The 26,129-nt window shown below is 45.3% G+C and overlaps 1 protein-coding gene across 2 annotated transcripts in view; it reads right to left on the reverse strand.

Moving 5' to 3' along the window:
* The window catches only part of LOC147706829 (ATP-binding cassette sub-family C member 10-like), a 1,327,484-nt gene that overhangs the window by 289,651 nt on the left and 1,011,704 nt on the right, over nucleotides 1–26,129 (reverse strand). The window lies entirely within an intron of this gene.

A 26,129-nucleotide genomic window follows, 5' to 3' on the forward strand; every position in this document is an offset into this window, starting at 1 on the left:
TTCCCACTTCTTTTTAGGATTAGTGACAGTATTTTTAATAAAGACCTTTTGAGGATTTTCAGTCAGTTGGGGTTTCACTGGTTTACCACCCAAAATGTCTCTACCTAGTTCTTCATAGGATTTTTCAATAATTCTGGCTTGTTCATATGGTTGCTCAATTACATCAAATTCTCTTAATTTCTGGCGGATCGCCATGGATGCTGCTTCACCTTTAATATTAGCTAATATTATAGCTGAGACCTGTTTGAAATTCTTCAGTAATTTTATACCTAGATTCAAAGCAGGCTCTTCCCCGTATTCATTTTGAATCTGTTTCAGGACGTCTGGTATTACCGACATAGACGGAACACCATGAGTTTTTGTGTAGATTGCAGCAAAGACTGTACCCCAAGTGTTGCAGTCTTCTAGTTGTGGTGCGATCCCCATTGGTAAACAGATCATTAGAATTCTGTGTTTCTCATGAGGTGTACTATCAGGAAATACTGCCTCGATTTGAGTAACTTTTTTAGCTATCCTGAATGGAATTTGTTCCCGTTTTGCAGGTAATTTACCAATGACTGATTGTATAATCTGTGGTGTAATTTTATTTGTGTTCCCCAGGTGAGGGGTGTGTTGTGGAATCCTTATACGAGGTTAGACCGTTAAAGTCCATATTACATATTGAACCAATTGTCTATGTATTTTGATTAGTTGTTTTAATTGAACTAATAATTCTGCCGCTGTCATTCTGACAATGTCAGGATGTGGTGTATAGCTGGATAATACCTGCCGTGTTGCTCCTGGTCTACCAAGTGGACCGAGCCTGGTAATGTGATTTTAATGTTGTAGGGCGTCTTTAAACCAGAGTGCATGCTCTTGGTATGTTAATGTAATTTCAACATCCTCGAAAGGAATGTATTCCGTTGGAGGCTCCTCTTCTTTATAGAAGTGAAACACATGTGTTACTGAATTAGCTTCAGGGAAGATAATCCATGAATAGAATGCCTCTATCTGCCGATATTCATGTGCCTCTATGACAAAAATTACCCTACCACCTCTTGATGATAGGCCATTCACTATAAGCTTTATAGTGATGGTTTTTCTTAAATTTTCTGGGATGATTATAGCATCCGCATCGGCTTCATTAAACCTGGTGTGGCCATATTGCCTGCATGTCCACCGGTCTCAGTGTCACTATCTGACATTCATTGAAAGTTTGCAAAGCAAGTTTCAAGGAAACAAAGATAAGGTGCACAATATTTTGGAACACTGTATCCTTCAACGTTGAACAAAACCAAAAACGAATACATAGGATTTTCGTCCTACTCAGTTATGGACGATGTTTTATCCTTTTACCCACTCCAGACATCTATTGGAGTATTTTACGGGAAAAAGTGGTCTCTGTGAAAAACAAGACTGAGTTACTTTAGTATCTAGCGTTAAATTAGTGCCTTACCAAACGTTGGGGACTCCATGTAGTGTAGTTCCTATATTCCCAATAGGATCTGCGCATTGGAATAGTATATACTATAGATGTGACATAGGACTGAAGTCGACTAGGTCTCTATCAAATAAACTAAACTTAATAGTGAGTGCCAGATCCGAAAGTGAGGGTGGAGGGGACGGGGAGGGGGGTATTGATTTGGGGTAGGGCCTAGCCGGCCACGCACGTATAGGTTCCATCATGGTGATGTTGTGTTTCGATCCCGGAAGGTTTCCTTCTTATTCTTGTCAAGTGTTACTGTCTTATCTGCCCCTGGGAGTGCCACACTGAGGTGAACGAACTGTATACACACTTCTTTTATTTATTTATGCCAGTTTTTGGGAGGGGGTTCTTTCTTGGGGAGTTGGGGGGTTACCTGTATAAAAAACGAAAAACAAAAGCGGATCCGATTATCCTGCCGTGCAGATGCATTGCTATGTTCTCCATCAGTTCGGGCATGTTACCACCTACCGCCGCCTGGCCTTCGGGATGTGGGCTGATGGGCTGTGTATTGTTCACCTATGGACCTACAGATTATGGTCCTTCCTAATGGAACTGTCGGCACAATTGTTGTCTATTATATGACTCTGCGACAAAAATAAAGTTAAAAAAAAAAAAATAGTGAGTGCCAGCTAGCTCAGAGGTCACTAGAAACTTTCTCGAATTCACAAGAATGGATTAGTTTCTGACAACCGCATAAACATGACAACTTTGTTTCCCAAGAGTAAGAAATGTATCTCTAGAGTCGTGGAAACAATAGATAAGTATTTCACTCAGTCAATTGGGCATGCTTTGTTTCACTAGAGATATAGAGAAATAGAAAGACGGGCGTTTTCAATAAATGGATTTATTGAACAGTCTTCTTTCTCATACAAGAGAAATGACCCGCTACAATCGTTAGGCAGACTTTAAAGTATAATGCGTACAGCGTAAACAGTAATATGAAATAATTCTGTAAGAGCATTGTATGGTTTCTAAGGCATATACAATAACATACATAAATAACAATGACTAAAAGTACTCAACTGGTGCTTCTAAAATACGCCTACCCCAATGTACCTAACCTAAGTCTAGTACGAGGGAAGAAGTAAGTGTGGTGTAGCATAGGTTTAGTTTTCTTTGCCAAGAATCTATCCAATATTTCTCTTAGGGTCTAATCAGCTCTGTAACTTGGTTTTAGAATGAAGGAGGTCTGGTATCTCTGTCTCGGGACTCGATTTCCCAACACCCTGCAGCTGGATTCTCACCGAGAGAAAGGCAGCCTCTCTGTTAGTGCGTCAGCTGGAGGGTCGACGTCCTTCGGCACTTGCTGAAGCGAGGTGTGTCGGGCAAGTAGATAGTCGAACCACTGTGTCTTGCTAGAGCAAGTGAAGGCATATTTATACCTTGAAGGTGCCTAGTTAGACATAAAGTCGGACATAATAATGTCATCAAAGAAGCCCAAGGGAATGGTAATTTCTTTGAAAACTCCATGAGTTCTTGGACAAATCAATATTCAAGCAAGGGGAGGTTCCCTAGCAGCTTAAGCCGATTTTCCAATAAATCGTTGTGGCTTTTTTGAACTGGTGGAAGTAGCCATGCCTGTATTTGGACTGCATGGGTTATGTCTAAATATGGGTATGATTTCTATGCCTATATTAGGGCAATGAGAATTGTATTTATATAAGGGCTTGAATCGGGAAAGTTCACTACGGGTCCTAAAACGCTACAAAACACCAGGTGATGACAGTCGCTCCTCAGGTTTTTAGTCACAAAGCAGAACCTCCAGCAGAAAGTGCAGACTTTAGGTAATGTCCTCTCATCTCTGGTAGACCGGCTGCTAGGCAGGCACCAGCCCTGGTCACACAGCAGCTCTGCGCATACTCTTGGGACTGTTTTTAGTGATGAAGAGTGTGACATAAAATGATGTGCATTTTTTATGTAATAATGTAAACAAATTAAATAAAACTGTTTTATTTAAAAAATAACTTGAGACTGGAACAAGGTGTGTGAATTGGATCCCCTTTTATACCGATTTTTCAGATAGGGGATCTGGATACACTGTCTCAAACTTCAGAACTAGCTTGAGGTAGTTGTCCTTTAAAGTGTGTTTCCCAGACTGCTCTCCAGGCACAACCTTTGTGTGAGGTCAATACTGAGGCTGTCTCCAGACAAGAGCAACCACCTCATGTGCACAATGAAGTGTGAGTTTTCTGCACCCGGCTTTCATCAGCCTGTCTAAAGCAGTAATCAGGGACAGACAAAAGGGCAGCCTGACCTATAAATATCCCCAACTTGACAACAGATGCCAGTCTGAAGCATCACCCCGCTATCTGCCAAATGGCAGTACTCAGGATGCCCTTTCTTCATCCTCCTTCACCTAGATCCCTACCCACCAGCCACAAGAATGCAGGCTATGCACAAGGCCACTGAACTTATGCAGCAAGGGTCAGTCTAATTATACTGCAGAGTGGACTCAATCATGCATCAAGAAGAGACAAACCATGCAGCAAAATGCAGCACATTTTGAGATGGTATGATTTCATTATTTTGACACTTTTACACATGTTGATACTGTCTGCACAAAGGTTTCGCCCCATTAGTACCGATTTAACACCCAAATAGTGAGTAACAGATAGGTGACCAGTCATCCTTTGCGAAGGGCCTTCCACTGTAAGGCAACATGTGTTGTCTTTTCAGTAACGCTTAATTTGAGCAAGAAACACACTTTTTGGTCAAAATCAGATTATGCAGCAAATGCTAGATTATGTGGTACATACTGCAAATCAACAATTATGTGGAAAATGCAGCAGCTGAAAAATTGCAGTGACCCTAGCTTTACATTTCTACTGTCTGATGAAGCTGTCCTCATTGTCCATCTTGTGCTACACCAAGCCAGGGGCATCCAATACGGATCCGACTGGCTTCAGTTTTCAGACACACACACGCACCAAGGACTACTGCCATGCATGTATAACAACCTCAAATTGCTGGTACACACACATTCACATAAACAAAGATTCTCATTGCAAGATTGTGGGTTACACTTAACTGAATTTTACACAGTAGGGGTCCAGTATGCTGCACATCCAGTCACAAAGGTGAAAAGGTCTGGTCAGACTATGAATCACAAAATGGTATGCTGTCACCTGATTTGCATATGGCTGGGTCTGAACTAGGGTGGTGAAGTGAACAGAACGATTATGGATTTATTCCAGATCTAATAGTGACTGGGGGTGAGTGTCTGAAAAGTTTTAGCGCTCCGTCCATCATCTTATTGTGTTTACTTTGTTCACCATAAGTTGGTATGCCCAAAGTGAGTCCCTTGCTAACTTTGCCATTGGATTCAAGCTAGCCTGGCTGATGAGGAAACCGGTCCCAGGATGCTTGTTTCCTGTCCTGGAGCTTTTGGTCCCAGTGCCACTGCACCTGCTGCACTATTGAAATCATGACCTAGTGCTTGCAAGATAACTTCACTTGTGACTTGTGTTTAGTGGAGTGCCTAGACTTTTTGGTCCTGAGCCAGTGCAACGCTGCACTATTGAAATCATGACCATGTTGACTGCAAGATAACTGCACTTGTTACTGCCTGTTTAGTAGTAAAACATCGCAATTTTAGGTGTTTTGTTGGGTGCCCGTAGCTTTTGGTCCTTGTGTCACTGCACCTGCTGCACCATTGAAATCATGACCCTGTTGTCTGCAAGGTAACTGCACTCGTGACTCCCTGTTTAGTTAAAAAAAAAATCATAATCTGGGTTTAGTGGGATCCCTAGAGCTTTTGGCCCCAATTTTACTGCACATGCTGCACAATGCAAATCAAGTCCCTTTCAACTGGAAGGTAACTGTAATTTTGACTGCCTGTTTAGCAGTCAAATATAGCAAAAAATATGTGTTTAGAGGAGTTCTGACAACTTTAAGGCCCAGTGCTACTGTGCATGCTGCACTATCAAATCATGACCCTGTCGTCTGCAAAGTAACTGCACTCTTATGAAGAAGCTAAACTGGCTCCTCGTATCCCAACGCTGTGCCTTCAAAATCGGCTGCCTTATTTCAAATCTTTACATGGCACATGCCCAGAATTCATTTCCAATTTCATTCAGAGATACATACCCATCCGCAACTTGCGATCAGCCACATGAACCAACTGGTCATCCCGTACTATAAATCAAAGCGGTTAGGTGCTGGCCCCCGTTTTTGGAACGCCCTGCCCCTTGACATCAGATCCTGTACAGCTCTCCAAAAATTCAGGAAACTCCTAAAAACATGGCTGTTCACTCAATCATATGATTAACTGTCAGGACTCTGGTCACTCATATATACCGCGCCAAGAAACCAACCGTTGTACAAGAACTTTATAAGTAATTTTAACATTAACTTGTGGCTGCCTATTTAGTAGTAAAATATAGTATGGCTCTTGTATATTAACTTTATTTTTAATGTGCAATATTTACTAAAACATTTAGAATTTGATCATAATGACAGATCAATCCGATAATGCCTACACAGTGCAAAGAAACGTTCAGAGGCATGAATAGGGAATGCCACAAACGTTCTAAAGCTAAGCATCTGCTTTACACAACTAAGTAATAAAAAGCAAGCACTGTGGCATACTGTTAGAACTGTTTGCCTTTTCCATGGGAAGAGACCTTATCTTGACAGCAAATGGGGAAACAGTGTGAATAGCTTTAGTAGAAGTATCGTAAATGTGTGCATTGAGGGGAAGATTAAAAAAAACTTCCACACAAAAACAATTGAACACAGTAATTTGGTGATGGGAACTAATAAGAGCCCCCTTTTAAGATATATTGAATACAAGAGATTTCACAACAGGCAAAACCTAAACATGACTACATGCTCGATCATCCAAATTGGGTGTGCTGAAATGTAGCCATTTCTCTGACGGCCCTTACTCCCCAGGGCCGTCGAAGAAGTATAGCCAGGGCAAAGACAGGGTAGTTACTCCCCATGGTCGTCTGAGAAGTATATCCAGGGCAGAGACAGAGTAGTTTCTACGGTGGCCAAACTTTAGGTCCGCCCACATTTAAATATGGGAGGGGAGCCCTTCCTATTGGTGGTAGTTATACTCTGTCTCAATGAAGCTGATAGACAACTTATCCCCTTTAGCCTCCAGTGGTACTCACAACTCTCCAATCATCATTAAAATTAGTGCAGTGTAACTGGATTGTGCTGATGTATCAGTCTGCAACAATGCCGGAGAGGACTAATCCAGGTCTGCTACACCCGTCGGGAGGGCACCCTGGTGGGCTGATGTTTTCACTTTCCTTTTTTTCCCCATCTTGAGCTGCCCCCGTAGTATGGCCCCCACTCCAGAGAGAAGAGGGGGTCATCAGCGTGCTCCTGGTTAATTTTTCGGGCCTCACTTGACCCCCGGGGAGCAGCCCTCATACCCTTCCAGGGCATCATGAACAAACCTTGCAGTGAACACACCTCTCTGAGTGCATTTGTGCTTTGATAGCTATAGGTGGGGTTATGAAGGGGGGGGAACACTCTCTCACAATTATGGCCTGCCAGTCCCCCAGAGTTCTGAGATGGCAGGAGCAGCCATTGCTGGCCCTCTTGAAGGGCCAAAGGGTCCTGGACCCTGTCCGGGGCTCATATTTCTTGCCTTACTTCACTGGGGCCTTCGGTTGAAAATCTCGCCCCTCCTCAACCATCAGCCCTGCTTCCTGGTACATCATCAGAGGCAAGAGCAATGGGCCTCCTTCACCCACCAGTGCAGGAGCCTCTGTGAACTTGCCCTCACTGTAGTACCAGCCCGCTCAGCAGGCCCCTCGCCTTCCTCTCATCCCTCAGCCTTTGCTCCGCTGTCTCCTCACAGGCTCCTAGGATCTGGCACCCCCGCAAGGTGGGGCTCTCCTCCCTTGTTCTTTTTCTTACAGTGGTTGGGCGGCAGCACCTGCCACAAGGCCCAAACTCCTCACTGTGTTGCAGCTGAGCCCAGATGGAGCCTTAATGTGCTGCGCATTCCTCCACATGGTCGGCTACTTCCCATCTATCGGAGTACGCGATCCCTGGTCTTGTCTTCACTGCTGGCTCCAACCCTTCTATCCTCCTGGGGACCGCAGCAGTCTTGGCACTCAGCTGCAGCTAGACGATGCAGTCAACAACACAGACTGCAACAGATTTGGTGGGCCAAAGACAAAGCTCGCTCCCCGTCGCATTCGCCATGTTGATTGGTTGACCACCCACCGCCCTGTGATATTAATATAAGCATTAAAACGAACCGAACATTGGTATAAAATATCAAAATTACTCTCAATCTTCCTATTACTAATCTGCTTTTGTATCTTACTTTTTTAACAGCAGCTTCTGTATCTAGAGGTACATGCTCACTGCCTACTTCTATGACTTAAATTCAGAAAGCCGACAACTAGGGGTCCATCAACAAAGGAAGAATCATTGACAAGTGAAGATAATGAACAAGTTACTTACCTTTAGTAATGATCTTTCTGGTCCATATCTCGGACTGGATCTGGAAACATTGAAAGTACTAGTCCTGCACACTGGGAGTTGGATTCATGCAGCTCCACGCCAAATTTGTTATGCTCCGGAAGTGCCAAGCAGAGCGGTACATATGCGTCACCCATGCACGCTGACGTTCTTTGCTTACTAGGTTACCCGCACCCGCAGATGGAGAGCCCATCAACTAATTGGCATGACCTGTGTGCAGATCTCTCAACGTGGGACCTTTTTTAATGCAAAAGGTCCAGTTTACAAAACTGGGTAAAGAGAGGGTCGGTTAGAAATCTGCATTGAGATGTTGGCTAGAAAGATTGCTACCAAAGGTAAGTAACATGTTTTTCTGATGGATTCTTCAAAATGCAGATACTTCCTAAGGTGGTGGGTCTATGAACTGGCACAACCAAAATTCCCTGCAGGACCGAGCAGTGCTTCATGAACGTATGTACCAACACCCATGTAGCCACCTGAAAAATATCCATGACAACTACTTCGAGTGCTAGCTAAATGGTATCAGCCTTGGTTGTGGTGAAATGAATTCATAAGCCTTTTGGAGTATGCTTCTTCATCAGGACATAGCAGATCTTTATAAGGAGGCCAATCCATTGTGAGATGGTCTGATTTTGCACTGCTTTGCCCTTCTTTCCTCTTGAAAACCTTATAAAGAGCTGATTTGCCACACCTTGGTATTCCTTGGTGCGACTGATAAAAAAACTAAGAGCCCTCTTAGGGAATAAATGATGGAGTCTCTCCTTCCCCGCAGAGGTATCAGGTGGAGCAAAGAATGTCCAAAGCGTGATAAGCTGTCCGACATGTAAAGGAGTAACCATTTTTGGAAGAAAGGAAGCTCAGGTCCTCAGCGCCAAACTGTCTGGTAAGAAAGTGTATAACACTGATTCACAGAAACGGAGTGTAGCATGCTTTAACAGAAAGGGCCTGCAGATGTTTTGGCAATGGAAAAGACTGTCTTCAGCATCAGAAGGCTAAGCAGCCCATAACAATAGCCAAATAAAATCCTTGCCAAGCTAAATCACCTCTTGGTGTAACTGCTATTTGCGATCCTCTAAGTATCAGCGGCTATGTTTGCCCGCTCCGGCATTTAGAGATCCCACCAGGTGGTTTCCAAACAAAGACGTACCATGGTGGTCCAACCAGTTCCAGAGGTGTACAGCCTCCTAGCACAGGACCTAAGACCCCACCTAGCCCTACATGTTGCAGTACCACATGGAGGTGGTGTTTTCCGTGAGCATTTGCACCAGCCTTTCTCTGATGGTGGGTAGGAAGGCCTTCAACTCTAAGCGACTCACCCTTCAAAAATGAATGTAGAGTTGCAATTCCACCAGAGACCTTTAATCTCCACCTCTCATAGATGGCCGCCCCAATCAAATAGTGGTGCATCCGTAACCACCTTCTGCGCTCTGGTGGGGTAAGTCCTCCACTGACCCAATCATGGGGCAGCAGCCTCCTCTGCAGATCTTTTGCAGTCTCCTCCAAAATCTTGATAAAATCAGACAGATTCCTGTTAAGCTGTGCCCACTAGGATATCCGGTCCCACTGCAGGCCACCCATATGCCATTTGATATGTGTTACCAGTGGGATGTATGAGACTAAAAAGCTCAGCAGCCTTAGAACCATCCGCATTGAGCTTTGAGACAGAGATGGGAACATCATAGGCCATGATGAACAGGAGCATCTGCAAAGGTGTCTGGTGTCACATTGGCACATAGGAAACCCCAACAAAGTGAGAAGGTTCACCATCATCTGAAGGTAGTTGGTGAATGCATGGAGAGAGCACAGCTTCAACAGCCAGTCAGTGAAGTAGAAGACTAGTAACCCTGACCTCAAATGGTGTGCTGCAACCACCACGATCACTTTTGTGAACAGCCTGTTATGTTCCATATAGACTCCCCAATATAGGCTCAGGTAGTCACCTAACCTTTCACCTATATTCTCCCCTACCATTACACTGCAACTGTTCTTAGTACTGACCTTTTCCCCAGTTACGGTAATGTCCAGAGATGAGATGGGTTGTCTCTGAAAAGCTTAAGCCTCATTCATTATGCATGAGGATTCTTGGAATCAGAGGACAGCAGGCCTACCATCTCCTGCAGAATAGCTATGTATAGGGGTCATTCCTTCCGTCATCCCAGTCCGACATGACACAGCGAGGTGTATCCCCAGGGGTATCACTTTGGGTATATATAACCCTCTCTTGCTAAGGTAGTCAGAGGAGAAAAAGGACTTCCATGCTGACACACTGACGCGAGACACTGAGGCTCCTGCACGCAGACACTCCAGCTCGCAGTGGTATGACATCCTTTGCGGGGTGTACATCTCGAGACCAAGACGGGGTCCCACAGTCTCTCACTTCAGGTAATGGGGTTGACTTTATCCTAGAGGATTCTTGGCTTTCACAGCCACATACATGCTAGGTACATTTAGGTACATCTAGTTAGAGTCGCATCGTATGAGTATGCACTTTTACTGTCATGTATTTTATATACTTGCCTGTATTCATTGTTTTAGCCCAATGGTAAAACTCTACCATCCTTTTACTCTGTTAGTTCTTATAATAATTTATATATGTCACTGTATAATGGTTGTTTCAGCACACCTATTTTATACTAGAATCACACAGGTTCAATAAATGCTTATTGAGAAACATCCCCACCATATATTCTGTGTATCTCTCTGAGACGAAGTGAGCACGAGTGACTGAGCGACTAGTAGCACTGTTTCCCTGATTCTGTGGGGTTCAGGGTTGTCATGTTCGATAGTTGCCAAGAACTGTTCTCTCCTTGGTAAGAGGGGTTTCAAGTGGCACTGTGAGCTAACTGATATACAGGCTAACATACTCGGTAGGGGTGTCTAGAATAAGTCTGACCCAAATCCTACAGTGTATGTTGACTAAACGCGCAGATCCTTTATGGGCTTATCGGAACTACACAACATGGTGCAGCAAACGTTGGTTTGGTACTTATTTAACAGTCAAATCTAAGTAGTTCAGTTGTGCTATTATAAAAGACCCCTGCTCACATTTCTTCAGAGACGTCTGAAGTGGGAAGGGAACTATTCCCCACAGCTGAGTAAGCCAAATTCCAGTTCATATTGTGCATAAAACCTTCTGAATTTCCTTGAAACTCTTCCTTGAGAAACTTTTTCAACAATGACTAAAGACACGATTGTGCAAGCACATCGTGCACCCGCAGTAAGGGAGGAAGAGCAGGAAGGGGAAATTAACATTTCAGAAAATATTAGAACTGCCCCTACCTTAAAATTAGCGGACTATGGATTAACAGCTTGGGGAGGGAAAGTGACTTTCGTGATTGAGGCACGCAAATCATATAGAACAGAGGTATTGGGTTAAATTCCCACAAGCAGATGCCCAACCACAAACATTTCATTCTTACACTGAAGATGAAACACCTGAGGAATATTGTCCGTTTGAGGACATTCAAATTCCGCTCACCTACCAGGAGCATATAAACTGGTTTAAAGGCGCCCTCCCCCATACTAAAGACAAAGTAAGACTAGGTCCACTAGGAAGAGATGGAGCCACTTGGCCAGTCCTTGGGGCTTACACACCGCTTCCAGACATTGACTCAATGCCAGTAGCAGACTTACGTCCACTTCACAAAGAAATAATAAAACTTTACAGTAACTTGACACAGTTCGTGATGAGAACACTCACACTTCAGCCAACAAGAGCTACACAAGCAGGACCCATTCAGGGAAATGCCACTAAAATTACACCACAAACGCTACACTCAGTTATGGGTAAAATGCCCACTAAACGTGAACTAATGCCATTCTGGATAGCTCAGAAAATATCACAGCTAGAGGCAGTATTTCCACACACAAGCCCTCAAGAACACAGAATGCTGCTTGCAATGGGGATAGCTCCCTAGATAGAGGATTGAACACCTTGGGGTACAGTTTTCACTGACATATATACCAGAACTCATGGCATCCCGACAGCAGTAATACCGGACTTATTAAGACAAATACAGACTGAGTAAGGAGCAGAATCTGCTCTGAACTTAGGGATAAAATCACTAGTCAATTTTACCCAGGTATCAGCTATAATATTAGCAAATATAAAAAGGGAGGCAGCAGCAGTGGCAATATGCCAATGCCTGGGGGATTTCACTCATTTACAGCAGGAACGTGAATTACCTAAAGTTATTGAAGGCTGAATTAGGCCGAGATAGTTTGGGAGCTAGAGCAATAAACCCTCAACTCATAGGGGGTCCTGAAAAGGATAAAACCAAGCAAGCACTTGATTCTTCCAAGATTAAATGGGATAATAACAATAAAAATAAAAAAAACAAAAGAATAGATCTCAATCCAGGAGTGGGTCTCCTCAACAGAAGCCCTCCGAAAGGAGATACAACCTTAGGAATAGAGATAACATTAAAAACATGACAGGTATCAGGATACTGATACATGTTCCTCTCGCTCCTTTCAGGGTTCACCAAGAAACTCCAAGAGGGAATGGCGGTCAGAACACAGGCAAGAAGAGCGCACAAAGTCCAGAGACACGCAATTCAGCCTACACTTCTAAACAAGCATTGACATAGCCAATAGGTCTCCCTTTTGGGACCTTATAAGTATTTAGTTAAGCAGCACAATATCCTTGGTGCAACAACCTTAACTGTTGTATGGTTAAACACTTATTAGCTCATGTTGATGCTTTTGTTGGTTGCTTGCTTTATAACTAAAGTTAACCAAACAACATTAAAGAAATCTTACCAAGAACAGAGTAGCATGTGCTTTCAAAGAGAAGAAGCGCATCATGGCTGATATGTATAACAGTTCAAATAATGAGGATTAAAAAGCAGATTTACAGGGCCGATTGGAGCAGCATCAACGAGCGGAAGGGGGTGGGAGACGGCACAGGGAAATGTGGTGATTTACGCCAAATATGAAGCGCAGCAGCCACCAAGCTGATAAGAGGGGCAGCGCTGCACACCCACAAACAGAAGTACTTGTTGTAAATAAAAAGCAAGCATTGGCCGCGCGTGCCCGAGACACGATATGTGGTGGGGGAGGGGGGGAAGCGGGAGTTGTGTGCGAGCGCGCCCAAAGCTTGGACAAAAAAGGACACGAGTGGTGCGCGCGCGCGATATCACCTCCGCTTGTGCATGTGCGCGTAACCGCACGCTCCATGCCAGCAAAAAGCATGTGGTAGGACTTTTCAAAGCCCACTACTAAATGTCTTGCAGAGCAGCACATGCGCTGACTCAGGCAAGACCTAAAAAGAAGAGAAGCCTAAATCAAAACCTCAATTTAAAAAGAAAAAGGTACCAGGCCTCAAAGTTGGACATGCCCAGAATTCTGAGGATTCAGCTTCTGAATTGGGAATGAGCTCTGACGAGGCTAAACAGCGCAGCAGAAGTAACTATAGCTCGCCAGAGCCTGAGGGAATTTCTGGTGACAGCAGAGTTGAATGAGCATATCACGTTGGAAATACCTGATACAAGTACACATGACCCACATAGGTTATATGAAATAACGCTCCAAATAGAGGGGGACAACCCCAGAAAAATTGAAGGTCTCTTTTGTGAGAACCTGACTTATGGCTATGACATCCTTTTAGCTAAAAAAGATTGGCCGCCTGCAATTCTTATGGATTGCCCAAAGGGAGAAACAGTTATTTTACCAGCTTTATCCGATCTCGTTCCAATATATTTCAAACACACATACGCACAGGAGTTGGTGGTAGCCCATGCTCCAGCACTTTATCGCAACCATATTGGGTGGGATACTGAGTCACATCAGCATATAATCCCAGTAAAAACGACTCCAGTTCTGCAGAGACAATACCCAATAAAACAAGGAGCGAAAAAACAGGTCAGGGAGATCTTACATCAACTTGAATACCAAGGTGTAATAGAAACTTGCACCTCCTCAATGAATAATCCTTTGTTTCCCGTAATAAAACCTGATAATTCGTATTGTCTAGTTTTAGACTACAGACATCTGAACACATGCACTAAAACATTTTCATTACAGAATGCACACAGTGCCGCAATAATAAATAACATTGTGCAGAAAAAATTCAAAACACCACTTGATATCTAAAATGGGTTTTCTGCCAAAATATAGTGCCTGCAGGTATTTAACAGCATTTTCCGCGCTAGGTTCACAGCGTCAATTTTGTAGACTCCCTAAGGGTATAAGAATAGCCCTTGGTTGTTTTCCGCTAGGGTAACAGAATTACTTCCGCATTTGGATGAAGAGGCATTGTCCTAAGTAGATGATATTTATCTGACGATGATGATTTAAAGGAACACTTGACCAGGGTGAGCAACATCATTTTGGTGTTCGCCTCTTAGAGCTATAAGTTTAACTTTAAAAACCAAAAATAGCCCACCTCGATTTCATATTTTTAGATAAGAGTTATCAAGTGAAGGTAAAAGAGACCAGGAAAGGACTGCAATGTGATGCATTAAACTGATCCTGCTACTTACATTCTGGCGCCACGGAAGCAGTCCTGCTGAATAACATGTTAAAGGCAATAACATTTGTTTTAAAAAAATCAAGTGAAAGTAAAAGCCTTGAAGCTAGCTTTTTTGAAAAGTGTGCTCTTCTCCAACCTCCTAAATCACTGAAAAACTTACAATCCATACTGGGATTTAAAAATGTTGGCAGAAAATTAATTTTTGATAACGCAGAAAAAGTAAAACCTTTCTACGACCTAATCAGACCAGATTTCTCAGTTAGGCATTAGGCAAAGGAACACACAGATATCCTTTGTTCACTACAAGCTGACATGATAGCTTCAAAACACCTGCAGACACGTGTAAATGTCCGCAACTTGGTGATCTGTGCTATAGCAGGTCAATCTGGGTACACTTATCTAACCTTCAATGAAGGAGGGACAGTACCCATAGCATACAAATCACACTTGTACACAAACACTGAAATGCGCTTTGCTTCTGCAGAAAAAAATACTGACAGCAGTACAGACCACTGAAGTAGGAGAAAGAGCACTGGCTCAGGGAAAACAAATAATTGTCGTAACTCCACTACCAGCCTTAGAGGCTGCTACAAAAGCAAGCATTCCTAATGCTATAGCCTTACATCCAAGATGGATACAATGGGCTAATTTTCTCATTGCAACGGATGTAGAATACAGCTATGACCATAGATTAAAAACACAAGCCTTTCTGCAATATGAACCAGAATATCCTCTACCAAATGAAACATTGCCTCTAGATCAGTATGAATACATTATTTACTTCGCTAGGGTTATCAATTATTCTTCTTGAAATTAAAATTCAAACTGCAGGCCCTTCATTGACCCTTCTTGGTAACTACTACCCATGAATAGCAGTGGGTAATTTGCACACTTGCATCCTTTCTTACGTCCTTTCTATCGCACAGTGTTTGTACTTTGTGCACTAGCTTGCCTCCTTATATGTGGTACCCATTTCTCAGGCTCCCACTGCAGAATCCGACACCCTGTTTGGTGTAATGGACTGGAAAACCAAACACCCACTTCCCTTACAAGGAAATGGGTAGCTTGCACATCTTCAGCATTTCTTATTTTTCACCTTATTCATCTTCCACTCAATCAACATATCATCCACACATACACCAACCTACTTGCTGCCTTTCTTCGCTGTGGATATTAACTATTCTTCAATTTCATATTCTGATTCAAACTCGAGGCCCTATATTGAGCCTTTTTGATGTACCTACTACCCCGGCCGAAAGCAATGGGAAATTTGCACACTTACTGCCTTTCTTGGCTGGGGTTGTCAATTGTCCTTCTCGTAATACAAATTCAAAGTACAGGCGCTTTATTGAGCCTTCTTGGTAACTATTACTCGTGAATGGTAGTGGGTAATTTGCGCACTTCCTGCCGTTCATGTATAAACAAAAGCTTAAAAGTTTAACAATATTAAAAAAGAGCCAGTATAGTCTATGGTTATCAAATCTTCTGTTTCTTATTGAAATTCAAACAACAGGCCCTTTATTGAGCCTCATACTCAGGAGATTTTGGATATTACTTTGAGTATAATTGAAGAACTAATCTTATCTGTGACAGGCAATGAGAGTGAAGAAGGAGAAATTAGTGCTGCAGACATGAAATGTGATTTTGAAGACGAAAGCTTTGATGGAGATTTTCTGAAAGTTTTAAATTATGTTGACATTTTAGTACAAATTAAATCAGAAACTGCTGACGAGGAAATTGATCTGAATGACATATCTGATGAAGTTGCATTGGAATGTCTATTAAATTATGAGATATTAATAGAACACATTTATTATTGAAAAATAATAAAGCTTTGAGCACTATCTTCTAATGTATTTATTGTACTAAAAGTGAACACTTGCTGCCTATCTTGACTGGGATTATCAATTATTGTTCAATTTCATATTCTGATTCCAAGTCAAGGCCCTTTATTAAACCTTTTTGTTGTAGAAGTTTTGACATTTTCAGGCTTTCTTCACTAGAGTTATCATTTATTCTTCTTAAAATTGAAATTCAAACTACAGGCCCTTCATTGACCCTTCTTGTTAACTACTACCCATGAATAGCAGTGGGTAATTTGCACACTTGCGTCCTTTCTACCGCACAGTGTGTGTACTTTCTGCACTAGCTTGCCTCCTTATATATGGTACCCATTTCTCAGGCTCCCACTGCAGAATCCAACATCCTGTCGGTGTAATGGACTGGAAAACTAAAACACCCACTTCCCTTACAAGGAAATGGGTAGCTTGCACATCCTCAGCAATTCTTATTTTTCACCTTATTCATCTTCAACTCAATCAACATTTCATCCACACATACAGAAACCTACTTGATGCCTTTCTTCACTGTGGTTATCAACTATTCTTCAATTTCATATTCTGATTCAAACTCGAGGCCCTTTATCGAGCCTCTTTGATGTTGCTACTACCCCACCCAAACACAGTTAAAAATGTGCACACTTGCTACCTTACTTGGCTAAGGTTATCAATTATTCTTGAATTTCATGAACTTGATTTATATCAGTTAAAGGTTTAGTACAATAACAAAATTTGTCTAATAAGTCCAAAAGAACACTAAATGAGAGGCTACACTACAGACAACACAGGTCACAATTTGAACTATTATGTCCCTGATACATATTTTGACAATGCATTCCATAAATTATCTATCTTTCATCTCAATCGTGATTACAGATGATATAGTCCACCATTAAATGTACACTGCAGACAGCCGGATTCACAACTTCAATTCAGCTTTCCCTGTACATTAAGTACACCATTGGATCTACCCTTGCTTTCTTAACGTAGAGACAATTGTACTCTGTCCTCAGATTCTGTTAACTGTACAAAATAGCATTCATTAATATTTGTATCAATTAGTACCTTCGATCTACATTACACACAGCGGAGTTCACAACTTCAATTTAGCTTTCAATGTATATTTCTCTTCACTATGGGGCAGATTAGGATTGCGGTTTTTCCGCATCCTGCGGGCCGGCGGAAGCCACCGCCGGCCCGGAGGATGCGGAAAAACCGCAGCGGACCCACCAAAGACCCACCGCCACATTAGGATGGCTGGTGGGTCCTGGTTTCTGTCCGCAGCTTTTCCGACGCGGTTGGCTTACAACCGCGGCGGAAAAGCCCCTAATTTGGTGGCGGTGTCTCTCAGACACCACCAGCCATATTAGGATGCCCAAAAAGAAATGCTTTTCCACGGCGGGTTTTCCGCCGTGGAAAAGCATACGGAGCTTCACTGCGGGGTCCCGTTGCGGGCCCCCTGGGTGAAGGGGGGTGGGGTTGCACATGGGGGGTACCTATGGTACCCCCTGCATTTGTATGCAGTAATCGGCAGGCACCGCGCGGTGCCTTCCGCTTTCTGCATACAAATGCAATGTATGCATTTTTTAAATTGCGGCGGGTGCAGCTTGAAGCCGCACCGCCGCAATTTTAAAAATAGAGGATGTGACCACCAGGGTGACGGTCACATCCTAATTGGACAGGAGGGAACTCCGCAGGCCATGCGGAGGTTCTCTCCTCCTCGATGGTCGCGGACGGACTCAAGTCCGTCCGCGATCATAATGAGCCCCTAAAGTGTGCTTAGAACACAAAAAAAGTTTTTGGAAAAGTTATATCAACAAATGTTTAAGGAGCTGCAAAGGGACCGCATCCCCTGGGACTCAAAAAATAACATTGGGGACTGTGGAGAGAACGCCAAAGCCCCCACGGTCCCAGCCGGCTCCCCGCATCCTTCGAGAGCCGGCATTGCTTTCTCAGAGAGAACAGCTTACATGCTGCTCTCTCTAACAAAACTCAATCTGCTTTCCTACTTGAAAGACACAGCAGATTAACTTGCTCTCTCTTTCAAATAGTAAACCGTTTTGGTGTGCTAAAGTGGGAGCCGCGGCGCTCCCGCCCTAACATAGCAAACAGCAGTGTCCCGGGGATAGGCACCGCGAGACACTGCAATAGCCGACCCTGGGAAATGATGGTCCTTAGGGCCATCAAGGGTTCCAGTAAGGAGGCCGCACGACCCCCTCCCAACATTTAAAAGTCCTGAGAAGTGGAAGTCCCTGAGCTGGGAAATCCGTGCCATCACAGACCCCCCTATTTTAAATATTACTGCCCCAGGAAGGTGGCGGTCCCCGAAGAATGTAGGAGACCCGTGACCCTCGCATACTTCAAAATAAACGATGCTGCCAACACTTCCTGGTTTAGAGTGCTGACAGACAGTTGACAGCCAATCAGCATGCAGCTCGTGCTCGTAATTCCACAGATTTCCATACGCGTACGCCACGATTTTTCTTTAAAAAAAATAAATAAATAAAAGAGCCTAAACATTCATGTACGACCCCCTGAGCAAGCCTAGAGGGTCAGCATGTTTCTAGCCTGCCCCCCTTCCCTTACTTCGCAACTTTGTTTTACTGTTTTCTTGTGACTCGGTTCTACCGAGGCACAAGATGCCCGCCAACACTTCCTGGTTTCGAGTGCTGACAGACAGTTGACAGCCAATCCGCATGCAGCTCGCGCTCGTAATTGAACGGATTTCAGTATGCGTGCTGAACTCCGTCTCAAGATATCGCTATGATTTAACTTGCAATTTTCTCAGAAACTACTGAACGGATTTACACCATTTAACAAAAAGCACAATCTGCGAACAGAACTCTACCTCTCTGCCAAATTTCGTGTAGTTCCGTTTAGCCGTTCGGGCTGTAGCCCTGGCTAAAGGTCCCTATAGAAAATTGCATGGGGAAAACACGTTTTTGGACCCCCCTTTTTACTCGGCCCCCGCTTGACGAATCACCCCCAAACTTTCACGGAAGGAGCGGAACAGATCAGGCTATTTTCTTGGAGAAATTCACGAAGATTCGTCCACCGGCCCCAAAGTTATTCCAAATAGAATATTGTGGAATTCCTAGTTAACATATATATATATATATATATAACAGCTCCATCCAAAAAGGATACGGAGCACTCGCAGGCTTAAAATTATATTTATTTTAAACAATTCTTCCAGACGCTTTTTGGCGTAATGCCTTTCTCAATGTTCGAACTGCTGGGTGTCCTTGGGCATGGATAGCTCATGGCCTTCATTGGTCGGTGGAGTAAGCATGCTGACGGCGGTTTTAGCAGTTTCACAATACATTTTTTCCTCAAGGGTTCCACCATTGCCTGCTGAACTCCTTGGGTGGGTGCATCCGTGGTTTAGGGTAAGGACTCGCATATTACATAACAGCTCTACTTGCATGGTTAAAAATATATTTATTTAAAGCAATTCTTCCAGACGTGTTTCGGTGTAATGCCTTTCTCAATATTCGAACTGCTGTTACATAGTATCTGGTGTGTAATTGGCTTATATTTCATATCCTCAATCCACAATGGTGGAATCACAGCCAATGGGAGTGCTGCAATACTTTTAGTGATATTCCCCAGCGTCAATGTTTCTCTGCATCAGCGCTGTCACTGCAATCACATTTCATGCCTGAATGACAGATCAAAAATAATAATCCCTGATGGGCTGACTCAGATACCAGTCCTGATGCCTTCAACATATTGCTGGTCATGTTGTTTAAACAGTCCCTCCTAGCCCCTCAATAGGGTCGACAAGTAGTTCATAATGCACTAGATTAATCCCTCGCCAGTCACTGGATGTAAGAGGATGATGCGACGGCAGGCATCTGTCAAATGGCTCGGCGTCCGTGGTCTTGGAAAGCTCACAGCCTTTGTTGGTCGGCGGAGCAATCATGCCAACAGCGGTTCTAGCAGTTTCACAATACATGCTTTGCTCCATGGTCCCACCATTGCCTGCTGAACTCCTTGGGTGGGTGCAACCGTGGTCGAGGGTAGAGACTTGCAAATTACATAACAGCTCCATCCAAAAAGGATACAAGTACTCGCGGAGTTAAAAATATATTTATTTAAAGCAATTCTTCCAGAGGCGTTTTGGCGTAATGCCATTCTCAATGTTCGAACTGCTGTAACATGGTATCTGCTGTCTAATTAGCTCATATTTCATATCCTTAACCCTCATTGGCGGAATCACAGCCAATGGGAAGACTGCAATACTTTTACTGATTTTCCCCAGCTGCAATGCTTCTCTGCATCGGCTCTGTCACTGCGATCACATAAGTCACTTATCATGCCTGAATAACAGATCAAAAATAATCCTCGATAGGCCGACTCAGATTCCAGTCCCAATGCCTTCAACATATTGCTGGTCATGTTGTTTACACAGTCCCTCCTAGCTCCTCGATAGGGGCGACATGTTCATAATGCACCAGATTCAATCAATTAATCAATATGAGCGTTATTCGGATAAAAACAATATATCCATAAAAGTACAAGTTAAATAACATTCATTATGGTTAATATAGGCCTCCAGTAATACAGTACATGATTCATAATTGAAAAAACAGTAAAAACATTCACTTAAAATCAAGAAATAAAATACATATGATTTAGCCGGGGTGCATAGAGTTACGGGTACGCACCGCCGCTTTCAAAAAAGATCCAACCCAAAAGGTTAGTTCATCATCATTTAGAGCAAGCACCATTCCATAGGATGCCTTATAATCAATTGCATGTAAGACTTTAAAATAAGGAATCAAAAATCTTTTGGTGAGAAGTAAGTAATAAGAACAAAAGAATAAAAAGTGCAGCATTGGTTGTTTGTGTTGGTTATTACAGGGACAGGGTAGGAGATCAAGGTTGGTAATAAAACCCACAGGAAATGACAACAGGTATTGCATGGTGTCTGTCCTTAGCCGAAAGAATAAGCCCCTTTCCCAGCGGCCAAATGCACCAGATTAACCCCTCACTAGCCGCTGGATATAAGAAAATGCGACCGCAGGCGTTGGTCATATGGCTCAGTGTCCTTGGCAGCTCATGGCCTTCATTGGTCAGCGGAGCAATCATGCCAACGGCGGTTCTAGCAGTTTCACTATATATAACTGCTAGAACCGCCGTTGGCATGATATACCTTTCTTGCCACAGTCATGCTGCTATCTCCCCCTCATGATGCAGGTGCCTGTGACGGCTCCTGGCTTCTGTCTTCAATTAAAAATAAAACAAACCGGAGAAGGAGCTTCGCGCGGTTCCAAGATGGACGCGTGAGCTAAGGGCTCCTGAGACCCTCTTCGCCTCTCGCATCTATCCTGCTACAAATCCTAATTTGAACGACGGGTATTTATTGCTTATGCCCTGCTGCTCCTAAGAACTTTTTTTGGAACTCAAATCGGACGCCGAGAACCGGACTTGCTGCATCCTGAAGTTTGCGGCCTACATCGTAGACCATCCCCGGACTAGAGTCCCCGAGGTACCCAGGTGGTAACTCAACAACAACGGCCAGTTTGACACGCCCAAGGCCCCTGTGGTACTTTCGGTTTCGATTTGGGTCATTGTTGACGGCGCTCTACGATTACCCCCATACACTTCTCGTTCCTGCAACAGATCCTACGCTTGCTTTGGGTCTTAGCCTCTTTGCCCTTGAGGACCATCGAGTGCGGGACCATTTTGACCAGATCCCACTGTCTCCGTAGGCGTCCCTCACCCACTATGGCGGGCAAAGCAGATGCCGAGAAGCGAAACACCAAGGGCACGAATCGCGGTGGTGTTATTCAAACCCAGACCATAGAGCGCTGCACTCACCCTAAAGGGTCCCCAGGTGGAGCAAGCAAAGCTCTCGAGGGGACCGGAGGTGATACTCCTTCAACGGAAGAGCCGACATTGAAGGACATCATGGGCGCCATCACCAGTGTTCGGACGGATATGGGCCAGCAATATGAAACTCTCGCCGCGAAGATCGACGCGGTGGCGATCAAGGTTAACCTCATTAGGGCAGACCTGGGTAAGATGAATGAACGGGTCAAGTCCCTGGACATTAAAACTGCAAGCCTGACCTCTGATGTCTCGGACCTCCAGGCTGAGGTTCGCACTCTCCGTACCTCCAACGACCTGTTTGCCCGCCGGCTGGAGGATTTCAAGAGCCGGGCCAGGCGCAATAACGTCCGCATTGTGGGGGTTCCGGAGACCTCTGCGGATGTGTCCACGGACCTTCTGGTGGAGGACCTGGTCCTGAAACATCTTATCCCTAAGGGCCTCAGCAACTTTTTTACCGTGTAGCGAGCTCATAGAGTTCCCGGCGGGAAGCCCAAGCTGGGGGCCGCACCGAGGCCTATCATCGCCAGAATCTTTAATTTTCGTGACCGGGACGCTATCCTGCAAGCCTCACGCACTACAGGTCCCACCAAATTTGACAATGCCTCAGTTAGTTTCTATCCGGACTTCACCCAGGCGGTGCAGAAACAACGCATGGGTTTCACCGGGGTGAAGAGACGGCTCAGGGATATGGGACTGAAGTACGCCACGCTTTTTCCAGCCCGCCTGAGGATCGAATATGAGGAGCGGGCATTTTTCTTCGATCGCCCCGAAGTGGTCAGTGACTGGTTGGACACATTGCCATCAAACCACACCAGTAGCGAGAGTTCGAGAGGTGCAGAGGGTGGCCAGTCTGAACAGGAGTAGTGAGTCTGCATCGGCAAGCCGATTACCATGGACTTATAGCAGTGGCTTTGTGATTGATTAGCTTTATATTGTGAATACCCGGGGTGGGGGGAATCGGGCCTCTTCTTCCTCCTCTGGGGACTTTCTCTCTCTTCTTGTAGGTTAGTTTAATGGGGCGACAGGCACACTGCAAGTTGGGGTGGCTTTCGGGTCTACCGCAGGGGTGCAGGGTGGGGGGGTGTGTTTCTTGGGGTTCTTCGGGGGTGGTGGGGGGGTCTTTTCTTTCCTATTTTGTTCGAGGCTGCGCTATGTTCTGTCTTTTATCCTGTGTGTATGTTCCCAGGCGGGGGGGATTGGGTGCCCAATATGGGGATGGGGGGGGGGGGGAGCTTAGGGTGCTGAGTTGGAACGTTAACGGTCTTGGTGATAGGATAAAGCGGGGGATTGTAATACAATACTTGAAACGCTATGCCCCGGATGTGATCTTGCTACAGTAGACACACTTGGTTGGAAATACATGCCACGCTCTGAACAGACGGGGCTACCATCTGGTGGCCCACTCAGGGTTTACCTCAGGGTCGAGAGGGGTGGGGGTCATGGTAAGAATTTCCCTCCCCTTGGAGATAGATGACGTAGTGTTGGATGACAGGGGTCGCTATGCGGCCATTACGGGTCGATGGGAGGGGAAAACGATCTCCATTTTGTCTGTATATGTCCCCCCTGGCCTGCAGGCCACCACATTTGCTGACTTGGGTGATGTGATCCTGGGATTTCCCGACGGCATACTGGTAGTGGGTGGAGACTTTAATTCTGTAGTTAGTGGGGATGAAGATCGTAGCCCCCCAAGAGCCCTGCCTACGGCACAGCTTTGGCTCGGGAAGCTCCTGGACACGCTGGGTCTAGTCGATTGTTGGAGACAACTGCACCCTGGACAGCTCCAGTATACGTTCTATTCGGGGGCCCATGGGAGTCTCTTGAGATTAGACTATATTCTTGTACCAGCAGCACAGATGGTCTCTGTAAGGGAAATTAGACATTTGGCCAGGGGGATCTCTGACCACTCTCCGCTTTGGCTTTCAGTCGACATACAGTTGGGTGCCGAGGGCCGGATCGCTCCGCTCAACCCGTGGCACCTTCGTAATCCTAAAATCAGGTCGGAGGTGGTGAAGTGTATGGACGACTACTTCGCTGAGAATGAGGGATCGGTATCCTCCCCTGTTACATTGTGGGAGGCATATAAACCAGTAATTCGTGGTCAATTCCTGTCCCTCATTGCCAGCGAGAGGAGGCGTAGGAATGCTGCAGTGGTGGATCTGGAAAATGAAATCATTGACTTGGAAAGGCAGATGGAGTCCGGGGTCACTCCAGAGGTGTTGCATTCTCTGGCCCTGAAACAATCTGACTATAAGTCGCTGGTCACTGATGCGGCCAAGGCGATGCACCGGGAGCAACAGGGGCGTTTGTATGATGTTGGTGATAAGGCGGGAAAGCTGATTGCATGGTTGGACAAACGGGATAGATTGAACCGGGTAGTGCCTGTTGTTGAAGGGATGGATGGCGTGCGTGGACCCGATTGATATAGTCCAAGTTTTTGCCCAGCACTTTCAGGCGGTGTATGCGCCGGTTTCTGATAGGCCGGAAGAGGACTCGCATTTATTACTTCGTGATATCGCCTTGCCTAGCCTGTCAGATTCGGACAAGGAGCTTATGGAGGCGGATTTTTCCACCGATGAAGTAGCGCTTGCTATCCGTTCACTTCGCTCCGGGAAGGCCTCGGGCCCGAACGGGATACCGGTGGAATTGTATAAACTATGCCCCGACAAAATGGCGCTGTATCTTCGTCGGATGTTCTTGTCATCGCGAGATCTCGGCTTCCTTCCTCGAGATCAGGGGTTAGCATCTATTGTGGTCATTCATAAAGATGGCAAGCCCCGTGATCATTGCTCGTCGTATCGGCCGATTTGGCTATTGAATGTTGAGCCCAAAATTCTCGCAAAACTCTTGGCAAATCGGCTGATTACGGTGATTGCTGACTTGATCCACCCGGACCAATCTGGATTCATACCCCACCGTAATACCGCGCTCAATCTACGTCGCCTCCATGGCGTCTTGACGAGGGTGGGGTCACTGGGGGAGCCGGCCATCTTGGTTTCCCTTGATGCCTCGATGGCCTTTGACACGGTGGAGTGGCCATATTTGTGGGCTGCCCTTGCTAAGTTTGGTTTCGGCACTAAATTCATTGGGTGGATTAAGCTTTTGTATGAGCAGCCCCTGGCTCAGGTGGTGGTTAACGGCACGGCTTCGGAACCCTTCGCCCTCGGACGCGGAACGCGACAAGGGTGCCCCTTGTCACCACTTCTCTTTGCGCTTGCCCTTGAGCCCCTGGCCGCATGGCTACGTTGGGAACCGTCGCTTAAGGGCATCCGATGGTCGCCTGACTTCGAGGACCGAGTATCGCTTTATGCCGACGATATATTGCTGTATCTTACCTCTCCTCGTAAGTCATTGGGAGTCCTGTTTGATGTGTTACGCTCCTTTGGGAGGAATTCCGGTTTGGTCATTAACTGGGCCAAGTCCTGTATTTATCCACTCACGGACGATGTACTTCTTCTTCCCCGCAATTGTCCGATACCGGTTTCTGAAGTTGGCTTCAAATACCTGGGGATCTATATTTCACTGGATCCCAAAGCCCGCTATGAGCGGAATTTGTTGCCTCCGCTTTCCCGGCTTCGGTCGGATGTTGCTGCGTGGTGTGGCCTGCCACTCTCCCCCTTGGGAAGGGCGGCCCTGTTCAAAATGATGTCTCTCCCCCGCTTCCTGTATGCCATTCAAAATACGCTTGATTTGGTACCTGCTAGCTATTTTCGAGAGATCAAGGGCTTGCAGAGGAAGTTGCTGTGGGGCGGGCGACCGCGTATCACATTGGCGAAATTGACTCTGCCCTGGTATGATGGAGGTATCGCGCTGCCCGACATCAAACACTATTACTGGGCGTCCCAGTTGAGTGCTGTGAACCACGCTATGTACGGCCCTGTCCCAAACACTGCGTTTGAGATGGACCGATGGCAACTGCCCGGGGGAGATTATAATCGAGCGCTCTATTCTAGAGTCGACCGGAAACACCTCACCGGCCCTACTGCGGTTGCGGTGCGAGTCTGGGGAAGTGCGACCGCCGCCACGGGATGGACGGATAAACTGACTAAGTCGACTCCCTTGTACGCCGCGG

This window comes from Lissotriton vulgaris, chromosome 6 (genome assembly GCF_964263255.1).
Source record: "Lissotriton vulgaris chromosome 6, aLisVul1.2, whole genome shotgun sequence".
NCBI lineage: Eukaryota > Metazoa > Chordata > Amphibia > Caudata > Salamandridae > Lissotriton > Lissotriton vulgaris.